The 16,999-nt window shown below is 33.7% G+C and overlaps 1 long non-coding RNA gene across 1 annotated transcript in view; it reads right to left on the bottom strand.

Annotated features, from left to right (window-relative positions):
- The window catches only part of LOC130455096 (uncharacterized), an 83,354-nt gene extending 66,975 nt beyond the window's left edge, over window positions 1-16,379 (bottom strand). Inside the window, exon 1 of the long non-coding RNA XR_008912979.1 lies at window positions 15,885-16,379. This is a non-coding gene — a long non-coding RNA (uncharacterized LOC130455096). The remainder of the gene's footprint in view (window positions 1-15,884) is intronic.
- Window positions 16,380-16,999: the final 620 nt, after the last annotated feature.

The following is a 16,999-nucleotide window of genomic DNA, read 5'->3' as shown; positions in this document are numbered from 1 at the left end:
ATAAGAATTTGTCTATTTTTATTACTAATACCGGGTAGTAGGTTCAGGAAAGACTCTGTTAATAAAACAATGCTTGACCTGGGTATTTTAGGAAATAGGGACTATAGGATATAATAGGGATTTTAGGTAAAGAAAAATGGTAGTCCTATTTTCTAGGACACTGAAAAATCAGAGTAGATAATATTGTATATAAGAAACATATCGAAGACCTCATTCAATGTGCTATAGAATATAAGAAGAATATGCAATGAGGCTGACAAAGTAGGTAAGGACTACGTTGTTGAAGGATTAAAAAGACAAAGTTTTTATTTTATCCTAGAAACATTAAGAAGCTCCTGAAGTTTATTGAAAAGAGAGTAGCATGACAGTTCTACATTTACGAAAACTTTATCCATGACTATTAGGGCTCAATTCTGTTGAATTGGATTGTTTCACCATGAAGTAAATTTATATATACTCTGCACATAGTACTATGAAATATATCAATTAAGACAGAAGGCTTATTAATCAAATATTGCCAATTCTCCCTAGCAACACTGTTATTATTGAATTCTATAATACATTAAAAAATTAAAACTGTCCTTTAAATGGATATTACTTTGACTTGAGTCTTAAAAATTTCACAAAAAGGAAGATTCATTGTCATTCATTCACCAAGGGCCAGATGCTAGAGCCTCCTATCTTAGACTCTCTGCTTAATAGATGAGAAGGAATATTGCCAAGCCATATGGTTCTTCTGTTTCCTTTAGGAGTTGACCACTGTTACTCTGGCTCTCTTTCTGTTCAACTTCTGTAGTTACTAAACAGGCATTTGGCCAGTCCTGGAGTCAGGCTTTTACCCAGATGTCTGGATAAAGGACTTGTAATTTATATAAATTATGCTTGTAGAATGATTTAAGTTCATGAGGGGGAAAGTTCATTCATCAGCATAAAATGTGGGAATTATTGTTTATCCTATTGCACAAGATCTACCATCTCAGTTTAAAAATATTTATACACCCAAGAATTATGTGCTTCTTGGGTGTCTACCAAGCTCCCTCCTGGTATTCTCAGCTGTTATCATCTTCAATGGTGTCTGGTGATTCCAGCTGGCATATGGCTCATCAGAACAGTGCTGGAATGGGTTTCAAATCCTGGGTCTTGGGCCAATCACTAGTTCAGTTATTCTTTGCATTTAAAATCTCCCCAGAACTATGCAAGATCTATTTCTTAAACTGCCACCAGAGTTCTTAACCTGTTTAAAGGAATATGTTTTTATGTCATTCTTTGTGCTTTAAAAACTCAAATCATGCTGACCATCATTAACTGTGTACTGATCTAATGGATTCTCAACTCTAACAATGAAGCAAAAGACTTCCCAGTGTAGAAAAATGTTTCTTAATATTGGGTCCATTAATTTAAATATAGTCACCCATCGATATACATATATGTATATGTGAATAGTAATTTTGAGAACTATATTTCAATAAAATAATTTTGCTTAGAAATCATATTTTATTCTATGCATTTTAAAATGTTATTCTGAGGATTATATAATATTTACCAGATTGCCAAAGAGAACACAACAAAACACAAAACAACAAAACAAACACAACAAAAATCAACAACGCCTGAAATAATGAATATAGGCAGATTTTTGCAATCAGGAAGACTTATTCAAGTCCTGCCTCTCATAGCCATTGACAATGTGAGCATGAGCAAGTTACTAAGTATTCCATTACCTCAAGTAGCTTTCTACAACAATCAATTAAAATTTGATTGCCCATTTGCATTACTAGAGAAAATAACTAATAAAAGGAGTCCCCCATACATGGTGGAGGTCATAGTTACAAACAAGTAAAACCTGAAAAAACAGACCTGCCTTAAGTCACAAGGGTTTATATCACACCAGTTCACATTGATTTTAGGAAAGGATTTGAAATGTTTTTAGATCATTTGTTGAATGATAATGTGGCATAGCTGTGACTGAGTGTTCAGGATAATTGAGGTTTGTTTTCTACTTTAGTAACTGCAATTCCATTTTCTTCACAAAATAGTTTTCAGAACTGTTTAAGGGTTTTTATTCTTAGAAAGAAAAAGATACATATATATTTATATATACATATATTATAGATCACTTTTTGAAGGAACCAGCTAATGACTCAATATTCAAAAAACAAGTAAAGAAAATAATTGTGGAAGGGAATAAGGGAGAAAGAAAGAAAAAGATGGGAATGATATACCTATTGTCAAAAGAATCACTGAATGATGATTAAAAGATTTCAGTAGAATTTTGTATAGTCAATATAGTATTATGATGAAATGCAGTAAAGGGGAAAAATTCCCAGAACTGATTATTTTCATGTAATAGAAGACTTCTAAAATATAATAAAAGGTCCATTATCCTTGTCTCTTTGCCATCATCCATGTTGCCCCCCACCTTTCTATATAGACTTTGCTCTAATAACCTAATTTTTATTCACTGTTGGTCTCACTCTGACATTTCACCATATCTGGCTCAGACTGAGCCACACAAAGTGGTCCAATAAAAGAAAGGTAAAAATCCTGCAAAATATCCTCTCTTAGGCACTCAAATTTGTTTATAGATATCAAGGCCAAGTTAAAATTCTTGTATGAGGAAAATTTATCCTATCTATAGTCTAAATGTGGATACACTATACAGCTTTACTTCAATAAATATTTCTTATTTTTCATTGGGGGATAATCAATTTGTTAGATATTCTAACATTTTGATGATATTGTACCTAGCAATTACATACAATACATTGCAGCTCAAAGTCAGTTTTCATAATTTCTTTCTTTTTTGGTGATATTTTGTGATTCTCTGAGCCTATGTGAGGGATAGAATTGGAGAATTTAAAAGAAAATAGTTATTCTGTTCTGGTTTCCAGTTTGGGGAAAAATGCAGCATTCCAGATTCTCCTTAAATCAGTGAAGGGAGAGGAAGAATTTGAGAAGCTGCAATACAAAGTAATAGGTGTTTTGATCATTATCTTATCCCCTATTTACTACTGTTAGATTTCTATGCTAGAGTTAGAGGAATTTTCCCTTTGTTTAAATGTAGGAATCTCTTTGTTGATAGAGTTGAAATATATCACTCTGAATGAGAGAGATCATTTACTTTTTTTTAATGTCTGGTATATTTCCATCCATGTAATTTCTCAAATTTTTCTTTTCTTTTACATTGAATAGTTTATTTACTATTTGCCATATGTGTTCACTAAGGAACCTGCCTTTGGTGAGAGTTGTAAGATTGAGATTTGAACTCTGGACTCCATTCCCCAGGAGTCCTTGCTAGCCCCCAGAGTGCTTTGTAATCACACTGAATTCTTGCCTGGGTGAGAACACAAATGATTATTTAAAGGAGTTCTCCGCCTACTGAAGGGCTCTTTTGGACTTCCGTTTTGGAGCAGACATGGCTATTTCCATAATGTAGGTGAGGTCTTGTCTAGGCCTCTCTGGCCTAGGAACGTTTTCCTCATCCTGTATTTTCTTTAATCCTTAATCTTCAGTAAACCTCTAAAAATATAATGCTCCTTGTAGAGAGAAACTAATTTCTACCTGCCTCAGTCTCCCCTATGTTTTAATCTTTACAGTTGGCATAACCACTTCGGGAAAATGAAATATTTCAATCTTCTGATTCTTTTCTGATCTTTAGTTCAGCTTTAATAGCTAGTGCCTAAAAAAAATTTTTTTTAAGCCATGTTTCTCTGGTCAAGTTTTTTTTTTTTTTACCCTCACAAAGCTGCTGCTCCTTCCAGTTGTTAGATAGCTCCCCCATATGGGTCAGCCACTTCTGCCTGCGGGCATTCAAACCACCCCCCCATCCAGACCTGTTCCCAGATTGCAGCTTATCTGCCCACCCCGGCTGTCCGCTCCAGCTCCTGGCCTCTTCCTGCCTGCAGCCCCCGATCCTGACTTCTCTCCATCCTCACCTGGTCCCGGCTCTGACTCCTGCTCCTGGCTTCTCACCAGGTGCCCAATCTCCTGGACCTGTCTGCCTGTTTCTGCGCCCCAGACCCACGAGTGTGACCCCAGCCAGCTCATCACCCAGATCCTTGGAGCAGACTGCTCAGGACTCATTTCTACCAGCTGGTAACTATTGACCACGTGGGTGGATGGTAGCAGAGGAGAGAGAAAAAAGGGAGAGGAGAAGAAACAGATTTTTCAAGCAGGAACTTAAAGAGCAATAGGCTATTTAAAAGGATACCTTTTGACTGATCTGGTAATAGCATTGATTTCACCTGTGTGCAACTTTAACTTTGAAGGGGCAAATGGGTGGCTAAGCAAACTGAGAGCCAGGCCTAAAGACATGGGGTCCTGGGTTATAATCTGGCCTCAGATACTTCCCAGCTGTGGGGTGCTGGACGGGTCCCTTAACCCCCATTGCCTAGCTCTTACCACTCTTCCTTCAGACAATAGACATTTAAATGGATAATTAAAAACAAACAAACAAAAAAACCCAAGGAACTTTAAAGACTGGAGGTTATAAATTTTAAGGCATTTCAGACTCCAATGGTTTATAAAAAAATCTCCATATTTCTATTGCATTTTTTGTTTAAGGTTTAACCTTGTGATTTTAAGTTCATATATTACTGGATTCAACATTATTCTGTTACACTGAAAGTTGAATGAATTTATTTTGAATGTACTGAGTTTTGAAATTCTGTTGTTTTTCCCCTATAACTATTGAACAAATATTAATAATTAAGCCCATTTATAAAAAAAAACAGCTTTTCTATTTTGCCTTTCTAAATTGTCACATAGAAGATATATGGACTTCAGAACTGGTTATCATTGTATAACAACCTTTGGAAAATTTAATGTGCTAAATATCTCAAATGATTTTAAGGGTTTTATAAATATGATTTTTTGTAATTTTTTTAACAATATCTGGTTATTTTGCCTGCCCCTACCACGAGGTAAGGCCCATTCTAGTAGCTGAAGTGAAATACATTTTATAACCCCCAACCTTCCCACATTTCTAAATATATGAATGGAAGTTGGGGCAGTTAATCTCAGGGCATTTGTATCCCTAAAAAGCCTCCAAAAAAGGAGCATCCCTTTATTTATACTCTTCGGCTCACTACTTTACTTCCACCAGAATTATATATACATATCTTGATTATGTTCTTAACCCAAAATGAGTTTTACTTTGTTTAAAAATATGTTTATTACCAAGGTTGAAAGATTGCTATGATTGTAAAAACTTGTGACAAATATCCATCAATTCATAGGTTTTAAAAAATGCCATACAGCAACTTATGTGAAATATGAAAATGTGTTTGTTTGCTATTGTAATTAATTGGGCTATTGAGAATTTTGGGGATATTGATATCTACATATTTGTACTACTGTATATTTAAAAATGAAAAATTGTTACCTTGTTCAATTCATTTGCCTTCTACTCACAGTGATCATGGCCAGATATTAAGAGGAAAAGGATCTCATTTTTGGTAAGAAAGCCTTGCATTTTATATTTTCTTAGCTGACACAGTGTCAATGATAATAAACTATATTTTTGAATTTTAAAAAGCTCTTTTATTATTATTTTTTTCTTGCATGTGCAATATACTATGTGTTTTTTTTAATTATTTTTTATCTCCTTTTTATATTTGAAGCACATGTCACCAGCATTAAGATTTTCTTTAACTTTTTTACTTTTGAGTACTATAAGTTTGAAATACATTTGTCAGAGCATGCCCATGGCAATTACATTTCTGGGAGTTGTCTTTTGGGGGTTTAGTGTAGAGGGTTTTCTGTGAGCTCTTTCAGTGGCTGTATTGCCCCCTTGTTCTAGAATCTCTGGGCAATTTTCTTTGATTATATCTTGTATTACGATGTCAAGTTTGCTGTTTATTTCTGGCTTTTCTGTAATTCCAATTATTCTTAAATTGTCTCTTCTCCCTCTATTTTCCAACTCTGTCACCTTGTCAGTGAGATATTTTATGTTCTTTTCTAATTTCTTGATCTTTTGGCTTTGCTTTATTGATTCTTGCTCTTTTACCTGCTCGTTGTCTTCCAGTTGCCTAATTCTGACCTTTAAAGCCTGCTTTTCCTTTTCAGTTTGGTCAAACAGGGTTTGTAGTTGTGTGAAATTCTTTTGTATTAATTCCCACTTTTCCTGCCAGAAGGCTTCCATCTTTTTGATTATTTTCGATTCAAATTCTTCAAAAGTTTGTGGAGAGTTTCCATTTCCTTTGGAAGTTTTTGGCGCATTTGCTTGTGTTTCCACTTCTATCTCCTCTGTATTTTGTATTTTTGCTCCATAAAATGTGTCCAAAGTTGCCCCCTTCTTGTTTTTCCTGTTGTTTTGAGGCTTTTTTGCTTCTATGCTGTTTGCCATCTCTATCTGCGTGAGGGTGGTTGGCTCTTCTGTTATATGTCTGGTGTTCAGTGGCTTTAGCCCCAGGGAAATTGTCTGTCTTCCCCAGGAAGCCCAGAATTGCTGGTGTTTCGGTGTTTTGGTGTTACTACCCTCTTCAGTTCCTTCCTGATGCTTCTCTGTTGCCTTACTTCTATGCTCTGTGCCTGGCTTGACACTCTCAGATGTATTCCAACGCCTTTGCTGGCCAGAGGAGTTTGCACTCTGAGGGGGAGGGGCCGTGGCTTCCAGGAGCTCCAAGGGCTGGTGATAGGATTAACCTCAGACTGAGTATGCCCTGAGGCAGGGACCTTTGGTGAGATCACATGGAAGGATCTGGTCAGGGGGCTACAGGCTCCTCCTGTCTCTCTCTGTTTCCCTGCTGTCTGCATGCCCCTGCGACTGGCTCAGGTTGTTTTCAGGGTGCAGCCTTCAAAATAGCCTGCTCCCAAGACCCTTTTGCCTGCCCTGAGGCTCCTGTTGCTGCCTTAGATTCAGCACTCTGGGTTGGGGCGGATTGGTCCTGGGACCTTCCTTTTGCCTACCTCTTAGATCCGAGTGATCTCGGGTTCTGACTTTTGGGGGGTCGTACCTTTTGATTCAGGTCCAGGAGGAGTATTCCCGGGGTCTATTCTGCTGTTTGTTTTGAATTCCGGTGCCCTAGGAGCATTCAGTTTGAGATCGCTAGGGAAGGGTTTCTGGAGCTCTGAACTTTATCTTTCTCTAAGCTGCCATCTTCTTTTTTATTCTCTATATGTTTTTTAACACAATGCATTGTGTGGAAGGTGAAGGGATGGGGATAACTCTTGACCTTGTAAAAGGATTCCCCATTAATATATATTTTAAATGTACTTTGCCAGCACACTGAAATATTTGTTTAGAGACACATAAGTAAAGAACACACATAAACCTCTGATGCACATAAAGAGAAGAATCTTTTAAGGGTAATATAAATCACTACCAATTAAAGATTACACAGAAATGAAAGTAAAGGTATCATTCAAGTTACATTTTAAATTAAAAGAATAATGTTTGGTTTACCTTTATGTTTTTAAGAGATACTCTTGGATTGAAGTTTGGGTACAGACTGAGCAGAAACTCGTATTATTTTTTTGTATTTATATATTTTAACCATTTAACATGCATAAAATTGTGAGACTTTAAAAATTTATTCTTCCATTTTTAAAATGTCACTGATGAAGGTTTTTAGCATTATGCTACTATTTGAATTTTTCCTATAAGCCCTATGGTTTCTAATTGTTTGATTTTGCAATGCACTTCTTTTTCATGGACATAAAAGACAAATTAAAGAAATTTGACTGTATGTACATATGTTTATGCATATGTGTATATAAATACATAATTTTATCTTTACAATAGTCCTATGTAGTAGTTATTAAATTATTAGTTTTAAAGCTCAGTGAACTGAGACTGTTTAAGTTACTTGTCCAGGATCCCATAACTAATTAATTTCTGAGACAGGAATTGAACTTATGATTTCAGACTCCAACTTCCTCACTTTATCCATTATTCCATATAACAGTCTCTGTAGAAATCTTTATGAATTGTTGTGATCAAAATAAATAAATAAATAAATAAATAAAGTAATTTCTGGGTATCCAAACTTCTGATAATGAGTTTTTCTATACATAATCTGGTCTTCACATGGAAAACACACAGTCTTAAAATTTAGAATAGGTTAAAAACATGCCATGTTGACATAAACATATATAAGTTACATAAACAGAATAATGAAATCATCAAGAGTTAATAGAGTGTAAAGTTGATTTTCAACAAGAAAAATCAGGAAACTTTTCTGAAACTAAACTACATCTGAGTTTTAATGGATTGGTAGGAAAAGGCAGAGGTGAGATAATTTTGTCACTTGACTTCAGGCAATAATTTGCTACTAAATTCTAATAACTGGATCTTCAAAAATAGGTACAAGATATATTTTAAGTTTAGCATTATTATTAATTTTCCATAACTTTCTTCAGTTTAGACATTCCTCCAAAGCATAAACCAAGCATTTATTCATTCATTAAATGTACTCACACTGAAAATTTAACACTTGACTTTAACTAAAATTGTAGAGCAATAGTTGATGATATTTAGGTTGAAAAAAAAGAAATTATAGTGAATTCTATACAAATTAATCTATGAGACTGGGTGAAGCCTTGTGGTATGTGAGAATAGGATACTGAAATGAGAAAGATCTTGTAATGAAGAATTGGTTCCAAATTCATCTCCAACACATACTAACTATATAACTGTAAGAAGTCACTCAATTTCTCTGTATGTCAGTTTTACCACTTATAAAATAAAGGTACATTAGAAAAAGTGATCTCTCAGTTTCTTTCTACCTCTAAATCTATAAGTCAGACATGATTGAAGTTACTAATAACACAATTTCCTGTTCCCATGATCTATAAGGTAGACTAAATATTAAAGAGAGGATAAAAGGGGAAATATTTTGAAGACATTCATGATTAGAGGTAAAGAAGATTCCACAAAGTCAATATAGAAGGTGAAGACAGAGAGTCAGGAAGAAAAACAAAAAGAGGAGAAATTGAGTAGTGAAAAGAAATGAATAGGAACTCCATAAGTTTTAATTCTCCCACTCTCTCCACTGGAAAAGAAAAAGCAAAACATAATATTTATGCATATTCAAGCAGAACATATTGACATATTGATCAGGATTTATATATATATATATAAATATATATATATATACTCATTAAGTATGTATACAAGTAGATACATATATATGTATATATAAATATCTTTCCTGTTAGAAGCAGGTAGTATACTCCATCTTTATTCATCAGGCATCATGATTAATTATTATTTTGTAAGAGTTGTTAGAACTTTTATTCCCCTTTTTTGCTTTTTTAAAAAATTTATGTACTTTTTCAGATTACATGTAAATAAACTTTAATAACTATTTTTCATGATTTTTAATCCATGTTCTCTTTCTACCTCTCACTTTTCCTCACCTCTCCTAGATGGAAGAAAATATTATACAGTTTATGGCTTTCATATCATGCAATAAATATTTCCATATTTGTCATGTTGTAAAAGAAAACATATAATCCTTGTGCTAGAGTAAAATTCATGAGGGAAATAAAGCAAAAAATTGTATGCTTTAATCTGCATTCATGGTTCATCAGTCTCTTACTTCTTAGTCTTTTAAGATTACTTTTCTTTTATAATGCTGATGTTATTTATAGTGACTGAACAATGTCTTTCTTTTTATTGTTCTATTATTTCAAACTCTGAATTTTCACAGAATAAAACCTTCCAGAACAAAACCTTATACTTGATATCTTTTATTGTCTTTTTTCTGATTTCATTGCTCTTTGCTACAAAATATTGAGACTAGTATTAGACTAACATGACAATTTTATGTTAGGATATAATAAACTTTTCATTTTTTGAGGGGATGAAGAGATGCTTTGTTTTGATGGGATTCAGAAATAAAATTTTCCAGGCCACTAATGCATTGCTCGTAGAGTTGTAAATTCATCCATCCACATTGGAAGACAATTAGGAAACATGCCCAAAGGGCTATATAAAACTGTGCATACTCTTTGATCCTATAATACCTACATAGAAAAATGATCATTAAAAAAGGAAAAGGACCTACTTGTACAAAAATACTTTTAGAAGCTCTTCTTTTGATGGCAAAGAATTTGAAGTTATGGTGATGTCCATCAACTGGGGAATGCTTGAACAAATTATGATATATATTGATGCTTGATACAATACTATTGTGCTATAAGAAATGATAAGCAGGCTGACTTCAGAAAAATATGGAGAGATACGTGAACTGATGCAGAGTTAAATGAACAGAATTGGTAAAACATTTTACATAATAACAGCAATGTTTTATGATAATCAACTGTGAACGTCTCAGCTACTCTCAACAATATAATGATCTGAAATAATTTTGAAGGACTTATGACAATTAATACTTTCCACCTGCAGAGAAAGAATTATTGGAGTCAGATGCAGATCAAAGCATACTATCTTCCATAGTAGTTAATTTATGGTTTATTTGGGGGGTTTTGGTTTTATATGAGTATTCTCTTACAATAAAGGCCAATGTGGCATTTTTTGTAGGTTTTGCATGATAATACATGTGTAATTCAAATCAAACTATTTACCATCTCTGAGAGGGGGAAGAGAATTGAGGAAAAAAGACAATTTGGATCTTAGAGTTTTTGAAAATGTATTTTAAAATTGTTATTACATATAATTGGGAAAATAACATCTTTGAAGAAAAAAGGGAAAAAGAAATGAGCAAAAAGGGAATAAATTTTTGACACTAAGGTATAAAATTGGTGTTTTTGAATCAATAAGAGAGTTATAAAGTTATATTGTGGTCACCGATTTTAAAATATTATAGCTTAAGTCAAAATAACTTTTAGATGCTTTTATTTATAAAGAGGTGGAAAGAGTGAAAGTGGAAAATGTAGATCAGGAGACAAATTCCTAATAAGCCTAACAGTCCTAAGTGCTTCTCCAGCAAAGTGAAGTTTGGTTCAGCACTCCAGCAGCAGGCTTCCTCATTTCTAGATCTCCTGAGGAGTCTTCAGCCAATAGTCTACCAGCTCAGCATCCTCCAAAGCCAAGGAGGAAATCTTAGCCACTCACCCATCAAGCAGACACAGGATCCAGGGAAGTAAAGAGTTCTCCTCCAGCCTAACTCACAGATGCAGAGGGAATGACTAAATTCTGGGGCTAGCCTTTTTAAAGCAGGTTTCTCCATGTCACTTCCTGTAGCTCCCTCACTTTATGGGAACCAAGTGCAGCTTCCCAGTGTACCTAGCACAAAGGCAGTGTCATTTGGAGATGTCACTTATTCTACTTGTGAATTTTCTTACTTAATTTTTACGTAGGGGTGCTTTAAGTTCTTGATTTGATTAGCAAAAAATAGACAAGGAGAATGTTAATCATATCTTCACAAAACTAAGCCAAGAAAATAATTGCCATTGTCTATATCTTTCTGTTGCCAAAGCATTTGGACAGAAAATCAAAATCTGGATATTCATTTGGGCATCTAATCACTAAGATGCTATGAATCCAGATCTTTGACACCAACCAGATTATTCACTCAATTTTTAAATTTTCCTTCTGGATAATATGTTTTGTTGCTGTTCTTTAAAAGAAAACATTTAACACCTTCATCAAAACTCGTGCACATTAAATTTGCATTTATTCTACCTGCTTGTTGCCTGAAGCTTTCTAGTGACATTTTGTTATTTCTTTCCAGCTACGGAGTATTCTACTACTTGCTCACATTATCATGAATATCAAGTCAATCAAATAATCCAAATATTTATTATGTCCCTACTCTATGGAATGTATTCAATAGTCTAATTTAATTTCTGACAAAAAAGGAAATCCCCAAATTAAAACATGAAGGAATAATAATTCTGTAAATATACCCTATTTTGCCAGTGACATAATTCACTCATTGTCAGATGTTCATAATAATGAGGTCATTTTTAATTCTTCTTTTCCTCCAACGTTTCATTTCCTATAGGTCACAAAGTCTTATTGACTGCCATATCTCACATACATTTACAGTATAACCTTAATAAAAACTCATCATCTATCCTTCTGAAACAGGTTTCCCTTATACCTCAATTATTTCTTTGGCATAAACAAATTCTCCAGGTCACTCAGGCTTCATCCTTTGGTTTGCTGATTTGCTTTCTTCTTTTCCTTTATTCCCATTAATGGAATCATTCATTAAAGCTTTTTTTTTTCTTTGATATTATATATGTACTACACATATATAATACATATGATGTATGCTATCTATTCAAACATTCTCTCTCACACAGTATGCTTCTACTAAATAATTGCTGATGGATTGTCAATTATTCCTTGAAAATATACCTTAGACTAGAAATATGGAACAGTGAAAAATTAATAGAAACTAAAGTCAGAGAATATCTGCTGCAATCCTGGATCTCATATATTCTTTCTCTGACTTTGGTCACATCATTTGCCTTTTTTGGACTTAATTTCCTTATATGTAAAATAGGTAAAATAAGTTATATTAAATTATTTCTGATTTCCTTTTAATCAACAAAACTATAAAACTAGAATCTCTTCCTTCTTCCTTTCAATATTGCCACACTATTCTAGGTCTCCATTACTGTATAACTATATCATTATATTAGTGTCTTCATTATCTTTGCTTCAAAGCATACCTCTTTCTTGTCTGTTCTGTAAAGTTGTGCTTCATTAATCTTCTCATTGAAATTAATCTAAGTTAATGCCTTGTTATTCATTCCATTGCCCTGCTGTAGTACCTGCAATGAATTTTCATCCTTTATCTAATAATAAAGGACATACTTTAAATTTTGGTGCTGAGGATCTTCTGCAATCTAGCCCATCATAACTATTTGACTCCTATTTTTCACTACCACAAATTATTCTCTGCTCATGCTAAGCTCTTCAATCTCCTTGAAATATGTCATACCCATTTATTCTCATGAATTTATGATTAAGTAATCTCATCCTGGTATGTTTTCCTCCTTCAATCCAACTCACCCCTTTTTCAGTTTTCCAAATCTTCCTAAAGTCATTAATTTTTGTATCACATTATCTCTAATTTATCTGACCTTTTGGAATACCTATAACATATGACTCACTTTTGAACATTTGCTTTTGGAAGAAAATGTCTTATATTATTTATTTTTATTGTTTTATATTATATTATTAATTATATCATATCATATCATATCATATCATGTCATGTCATGTCATGTCATATCATCATTATATTATATTATATTATATTATATTATATTATATTATATTATATTATATTATATTAATTATATTACATTACATTATATCATATCATATCATATATCAACCATATCATATCATATCATGTCATATCATGTCATATGATATTATATTTTTATATTATGTCATGTCATGTCATGTCATATCATATCATATTATATTATATTAATTATGTTGTTATATTATGTTGTATTATGTTATGTTATATTAAGTTATATTATATTATGTTATATTATTTTATGTTAGATTAGATTAGATTATTATTGTTTAGTATGGCATACTGACATAATAGAATCTTAAGCTACCTGAGGACAATATCCTCAACATTTCTTTCATTTTTTTCCTTGAAGTTTCTAAATGGCATAGTGGATAGATTTTTGAATCTGTCATCTAGAAGACCAGAATCCTGTCTGTGCCATTTACTAGCTATGAGATGTTCAGCATATCATGTAACCTCTTTGGACTGTTTCCTATTATGTAAAATAAGATGAATAACAACTGTTTCAAAGGGTGTTGTGAGACTTAAAAGAGCCTCAAATGCTTTCTTAATATTTTCTATATTGCCAAGAATAGAATTAAGCTTAATAGATTGTAAGAAAGCAGAAAAAAGTCTTTATTTTTGTTTTTAATTTCCCACATTTTGCAAAATGCCTGTCACAAAGTGTTTACTAAATTTCTGAAGAGATAATTTATTTTCAATAGTGAATATTCAAGAAGTAGTTGCTGAATGTAATTTAAATTCCTTATGTACAGTAAATAATTTTAAGAAAGGCACCCTTTTCGAATGTAACTAGATAAAGATTTTTTTTAATATGAAATGGGGGGGGGGGGCAGGATGTCAGCATAGTAGCAGGAAAATCCTAAAGCTGCTTTGAATTTCCTTCCAAATCAGTAATTAAAAAGTGTCTCAAATGGACAGAAGTCAAAGGAGGATGAGCAGAGGTTCTTCCACTGGACACAACATTGAAAGTAGGCAGCGAGAGGAGATTTCCATATTATAAGGGTTCAAAACTGCACAAGGAAAAGTGAAGATGGACCACCCCTGCCTCCCTCCCTACCATGCCAGAGGCAGCACCAGGTCCAGGGCAATTTGCAAATTCTAGGGGGCTGGTTACATTAAAGGAAAAACACCACAGACCTACCCTGGGAGATTCCAGGGAAGCAGAGCTGTGGGGGGAGCAGCATGCAGAGAAGATATCCTCAGGGCAAAACACTAACAAGCATGCTGCACAACACACCTACAGTAGGAAATCCCAGGCCTTGGAGGTTACCTTCAGAGCTCTAGAGCACTGTCCTCATGTGGCAGCAGCAGCAGCTGTGGGTGAACATATATTCATAGCAAAACACTTTGAAGCCAATTACACCTACCAAAACAATAATAATAATAATAATAAACACCATAAACCTACTCCTGGAAATCCCAGCCTCTGGATGTGAGTATCTGGAGCTCTATAGTACTGGGCTCACTCTGACATCTGAGAAAGAAGGCAAGATAGCCCCAAGCCAAAGCCCCCATAATAAAAACTACACAGCAAAAACCCTAATAAATCATCAAAATTTCTATATTATTTCCAGCAAAATTTAGCAGCAAGAGTTAGAATAAGAAACTGCATTAATAACATACTAGATAGTACAAAATACTTGGGAATTTATTTGCCATGACTAACACAGTAATTATATGACATAATTAAAAAAATTTCACACAAATAAAAAGTTATAGACAATTAGAAAAACAGTCTTTGCTCATGGGTAGGCTGAGATAATATAATAAAAAATGACCATCCTACCCATATTAATTTACTGCTCAGTGTCATACCTATCAAACTACCAAAAACTATTTTAGAGAACTAGAAAAAATAATAACAAAATTTATCTGGAAGAACAAATGATCAAGAATATCAAGGGAACTAAAAGAAAAAAAGTGGATGGAAGTCTAATAGTCCCGGATCTTAAATTGTACTATAAAACAGTGATTATCGAAACAATCTTGAACTGGCTAAGAGATAGACTAGAGGTAAATGACCTAAACAGTCCAGTGTTTGATGAACCCAAAGATCCAAGATTTTGGAATAATAACTCACTATTTAACACAAAATACTGGGAAAAATGGAAAATAATATAGCAAAAATTAGGTTTAAATCAACATCTCACACCCTATACCAATATAATTTCAAAATGAGTATATGGCAAGCATAAAGAGTGATATTATAAGTAAATTAGATGAACATACAATAATCTACCTGTCAGATCTATAGAGAAGGAAAGAATTTAAGACCAAACAACATATAGGGAACATTATAAGATGTAAAATAAATTATGTAGATTTTATTAAATTTAAAAGTTTCTGTATAAACAAAACAAATGCAACCAAGATTAGAAGAGAAGCAGTAAACTGGGAAAAAAATCTTTATAACAAATTTCTCTGATAAAGGTCTTAGATCTCAAATATATAAAAAACTAAAAATTTTAAGAAACCAAGCTACTCCCTGATTGACAAATGATCAGGAGATATGAATAGGCAATTCTCAGAGGAAGAAATCCAAGCTATGTAAATGTTAAATTTAATGACTAGACTTAAATTATATGAAATAATGTGGTTGCCAAAATTATTATATCTCAAGTCAGAAGTTTATTTACTAAATAGACAGGAAACAATAAAATAGAGAAATGTGAAAGAGTTTAGAGAAAATACCTATACTAGTCCGCAGCCAGGAGAGTCCCTAGTGAGTAACCATGCTGCCTCCTCCAAGATGAAAGATAGTCTCTTAAGAAACTAAGAAGGGAGCCAGTCTTTTCACTCACCCAATGAAGTAGTCAAGGAGACAGATTCTAAGTTGAAGTCACAATCCATACTGCAGTCTCCAGTGAAGTTCCCTTGAAGACTATCTCCAGGAGACACTCTCCACAAGACTCAGCTTCACCAGACTCACTAAGCTGAGGGATCACATGACTTTTATGGTGGTTTCCTGTCCCTGCCCCTTTTCATAAAGGCCAATCAGAGTTTCCAAATTGTTCAGCACTGCCCAGGGGCAGTGGATGTGGGATTAACTTCTCTCCTCTAAAGGTCTTAACTCTTCTCCTAAGATTCACATGTTTCTGAGTTATCACCTTTGGATTTACATGTTTCTGAATGTGTGAACTCTTAAAATAATTCAAAAGTTTCTGGCTGTTTGAGTTAGAAAAAAGAATGGAGCTTTCCCAATATCTTACTACCTTCTCACCTAGCACTAAGTAGGGTGTGAATTCACTAAGTGGTTTATGCTTGCATTGGTTCAATCAGAAAGGTAAACAAAGGAGAGTTAATCCAGTCTTCACAATCTAGTGAGGTGCTTAAATTAGTATTAATTCAGGATAGATAATAAAGAATTCTCTTTCATAGATATGGATAATATGAAAAAATGTCCTAAATCCCTCCGGATTAGAGAAATGCAAATCAGAAAAGTTAGGGGGGAGTTGTGAATTGGTCCAACAATCTGGAAGGCAATTTGGAATTGTGTCAAAAGGGTTTTAAGAGACTGCATGCCTTTGGATCCAGCAATGCTACTACCAAGTCTTTATCATAAAGAGATTTTAAAAATGGGAATTGAACCCAAAGGGAAGTCTCTCAATTGGGGAACAGCTGAACAAATTGGGGTATTGTGATAGTGATAGAATACTATTGTGGCATAAGAAATGATGAAAGAACTGATTTTTATAGGAATTGGAAGGACCTTCATGAACTGATATTTCTCAGGTTCCCAAATGTGACTAGGTATAGTTAAAAATTTTATGCCATTTTCATAAGTTTAATGGGATATTTTGAAATTT

This window comes from Monodelphis domestica, chromosome 6 (genome assembly GCF_027887165.1).
Source record: "Monodelphis domestica isolate mMonDom1 chromosome 6, mMonDom1.pri, whole genome shotgun sequence".
NCBI classification, from domain to species: Eukaryota; Metazoa; Chordata; class Mammalia; order Didelphimorphia; family Didelphidae; genus Monodelphis; species Monodelphis domestica.
Note: the sequence above shows the minus strand (reverse complement) of the source record. Positions and strands in the feature narration are given on the sequence as shown.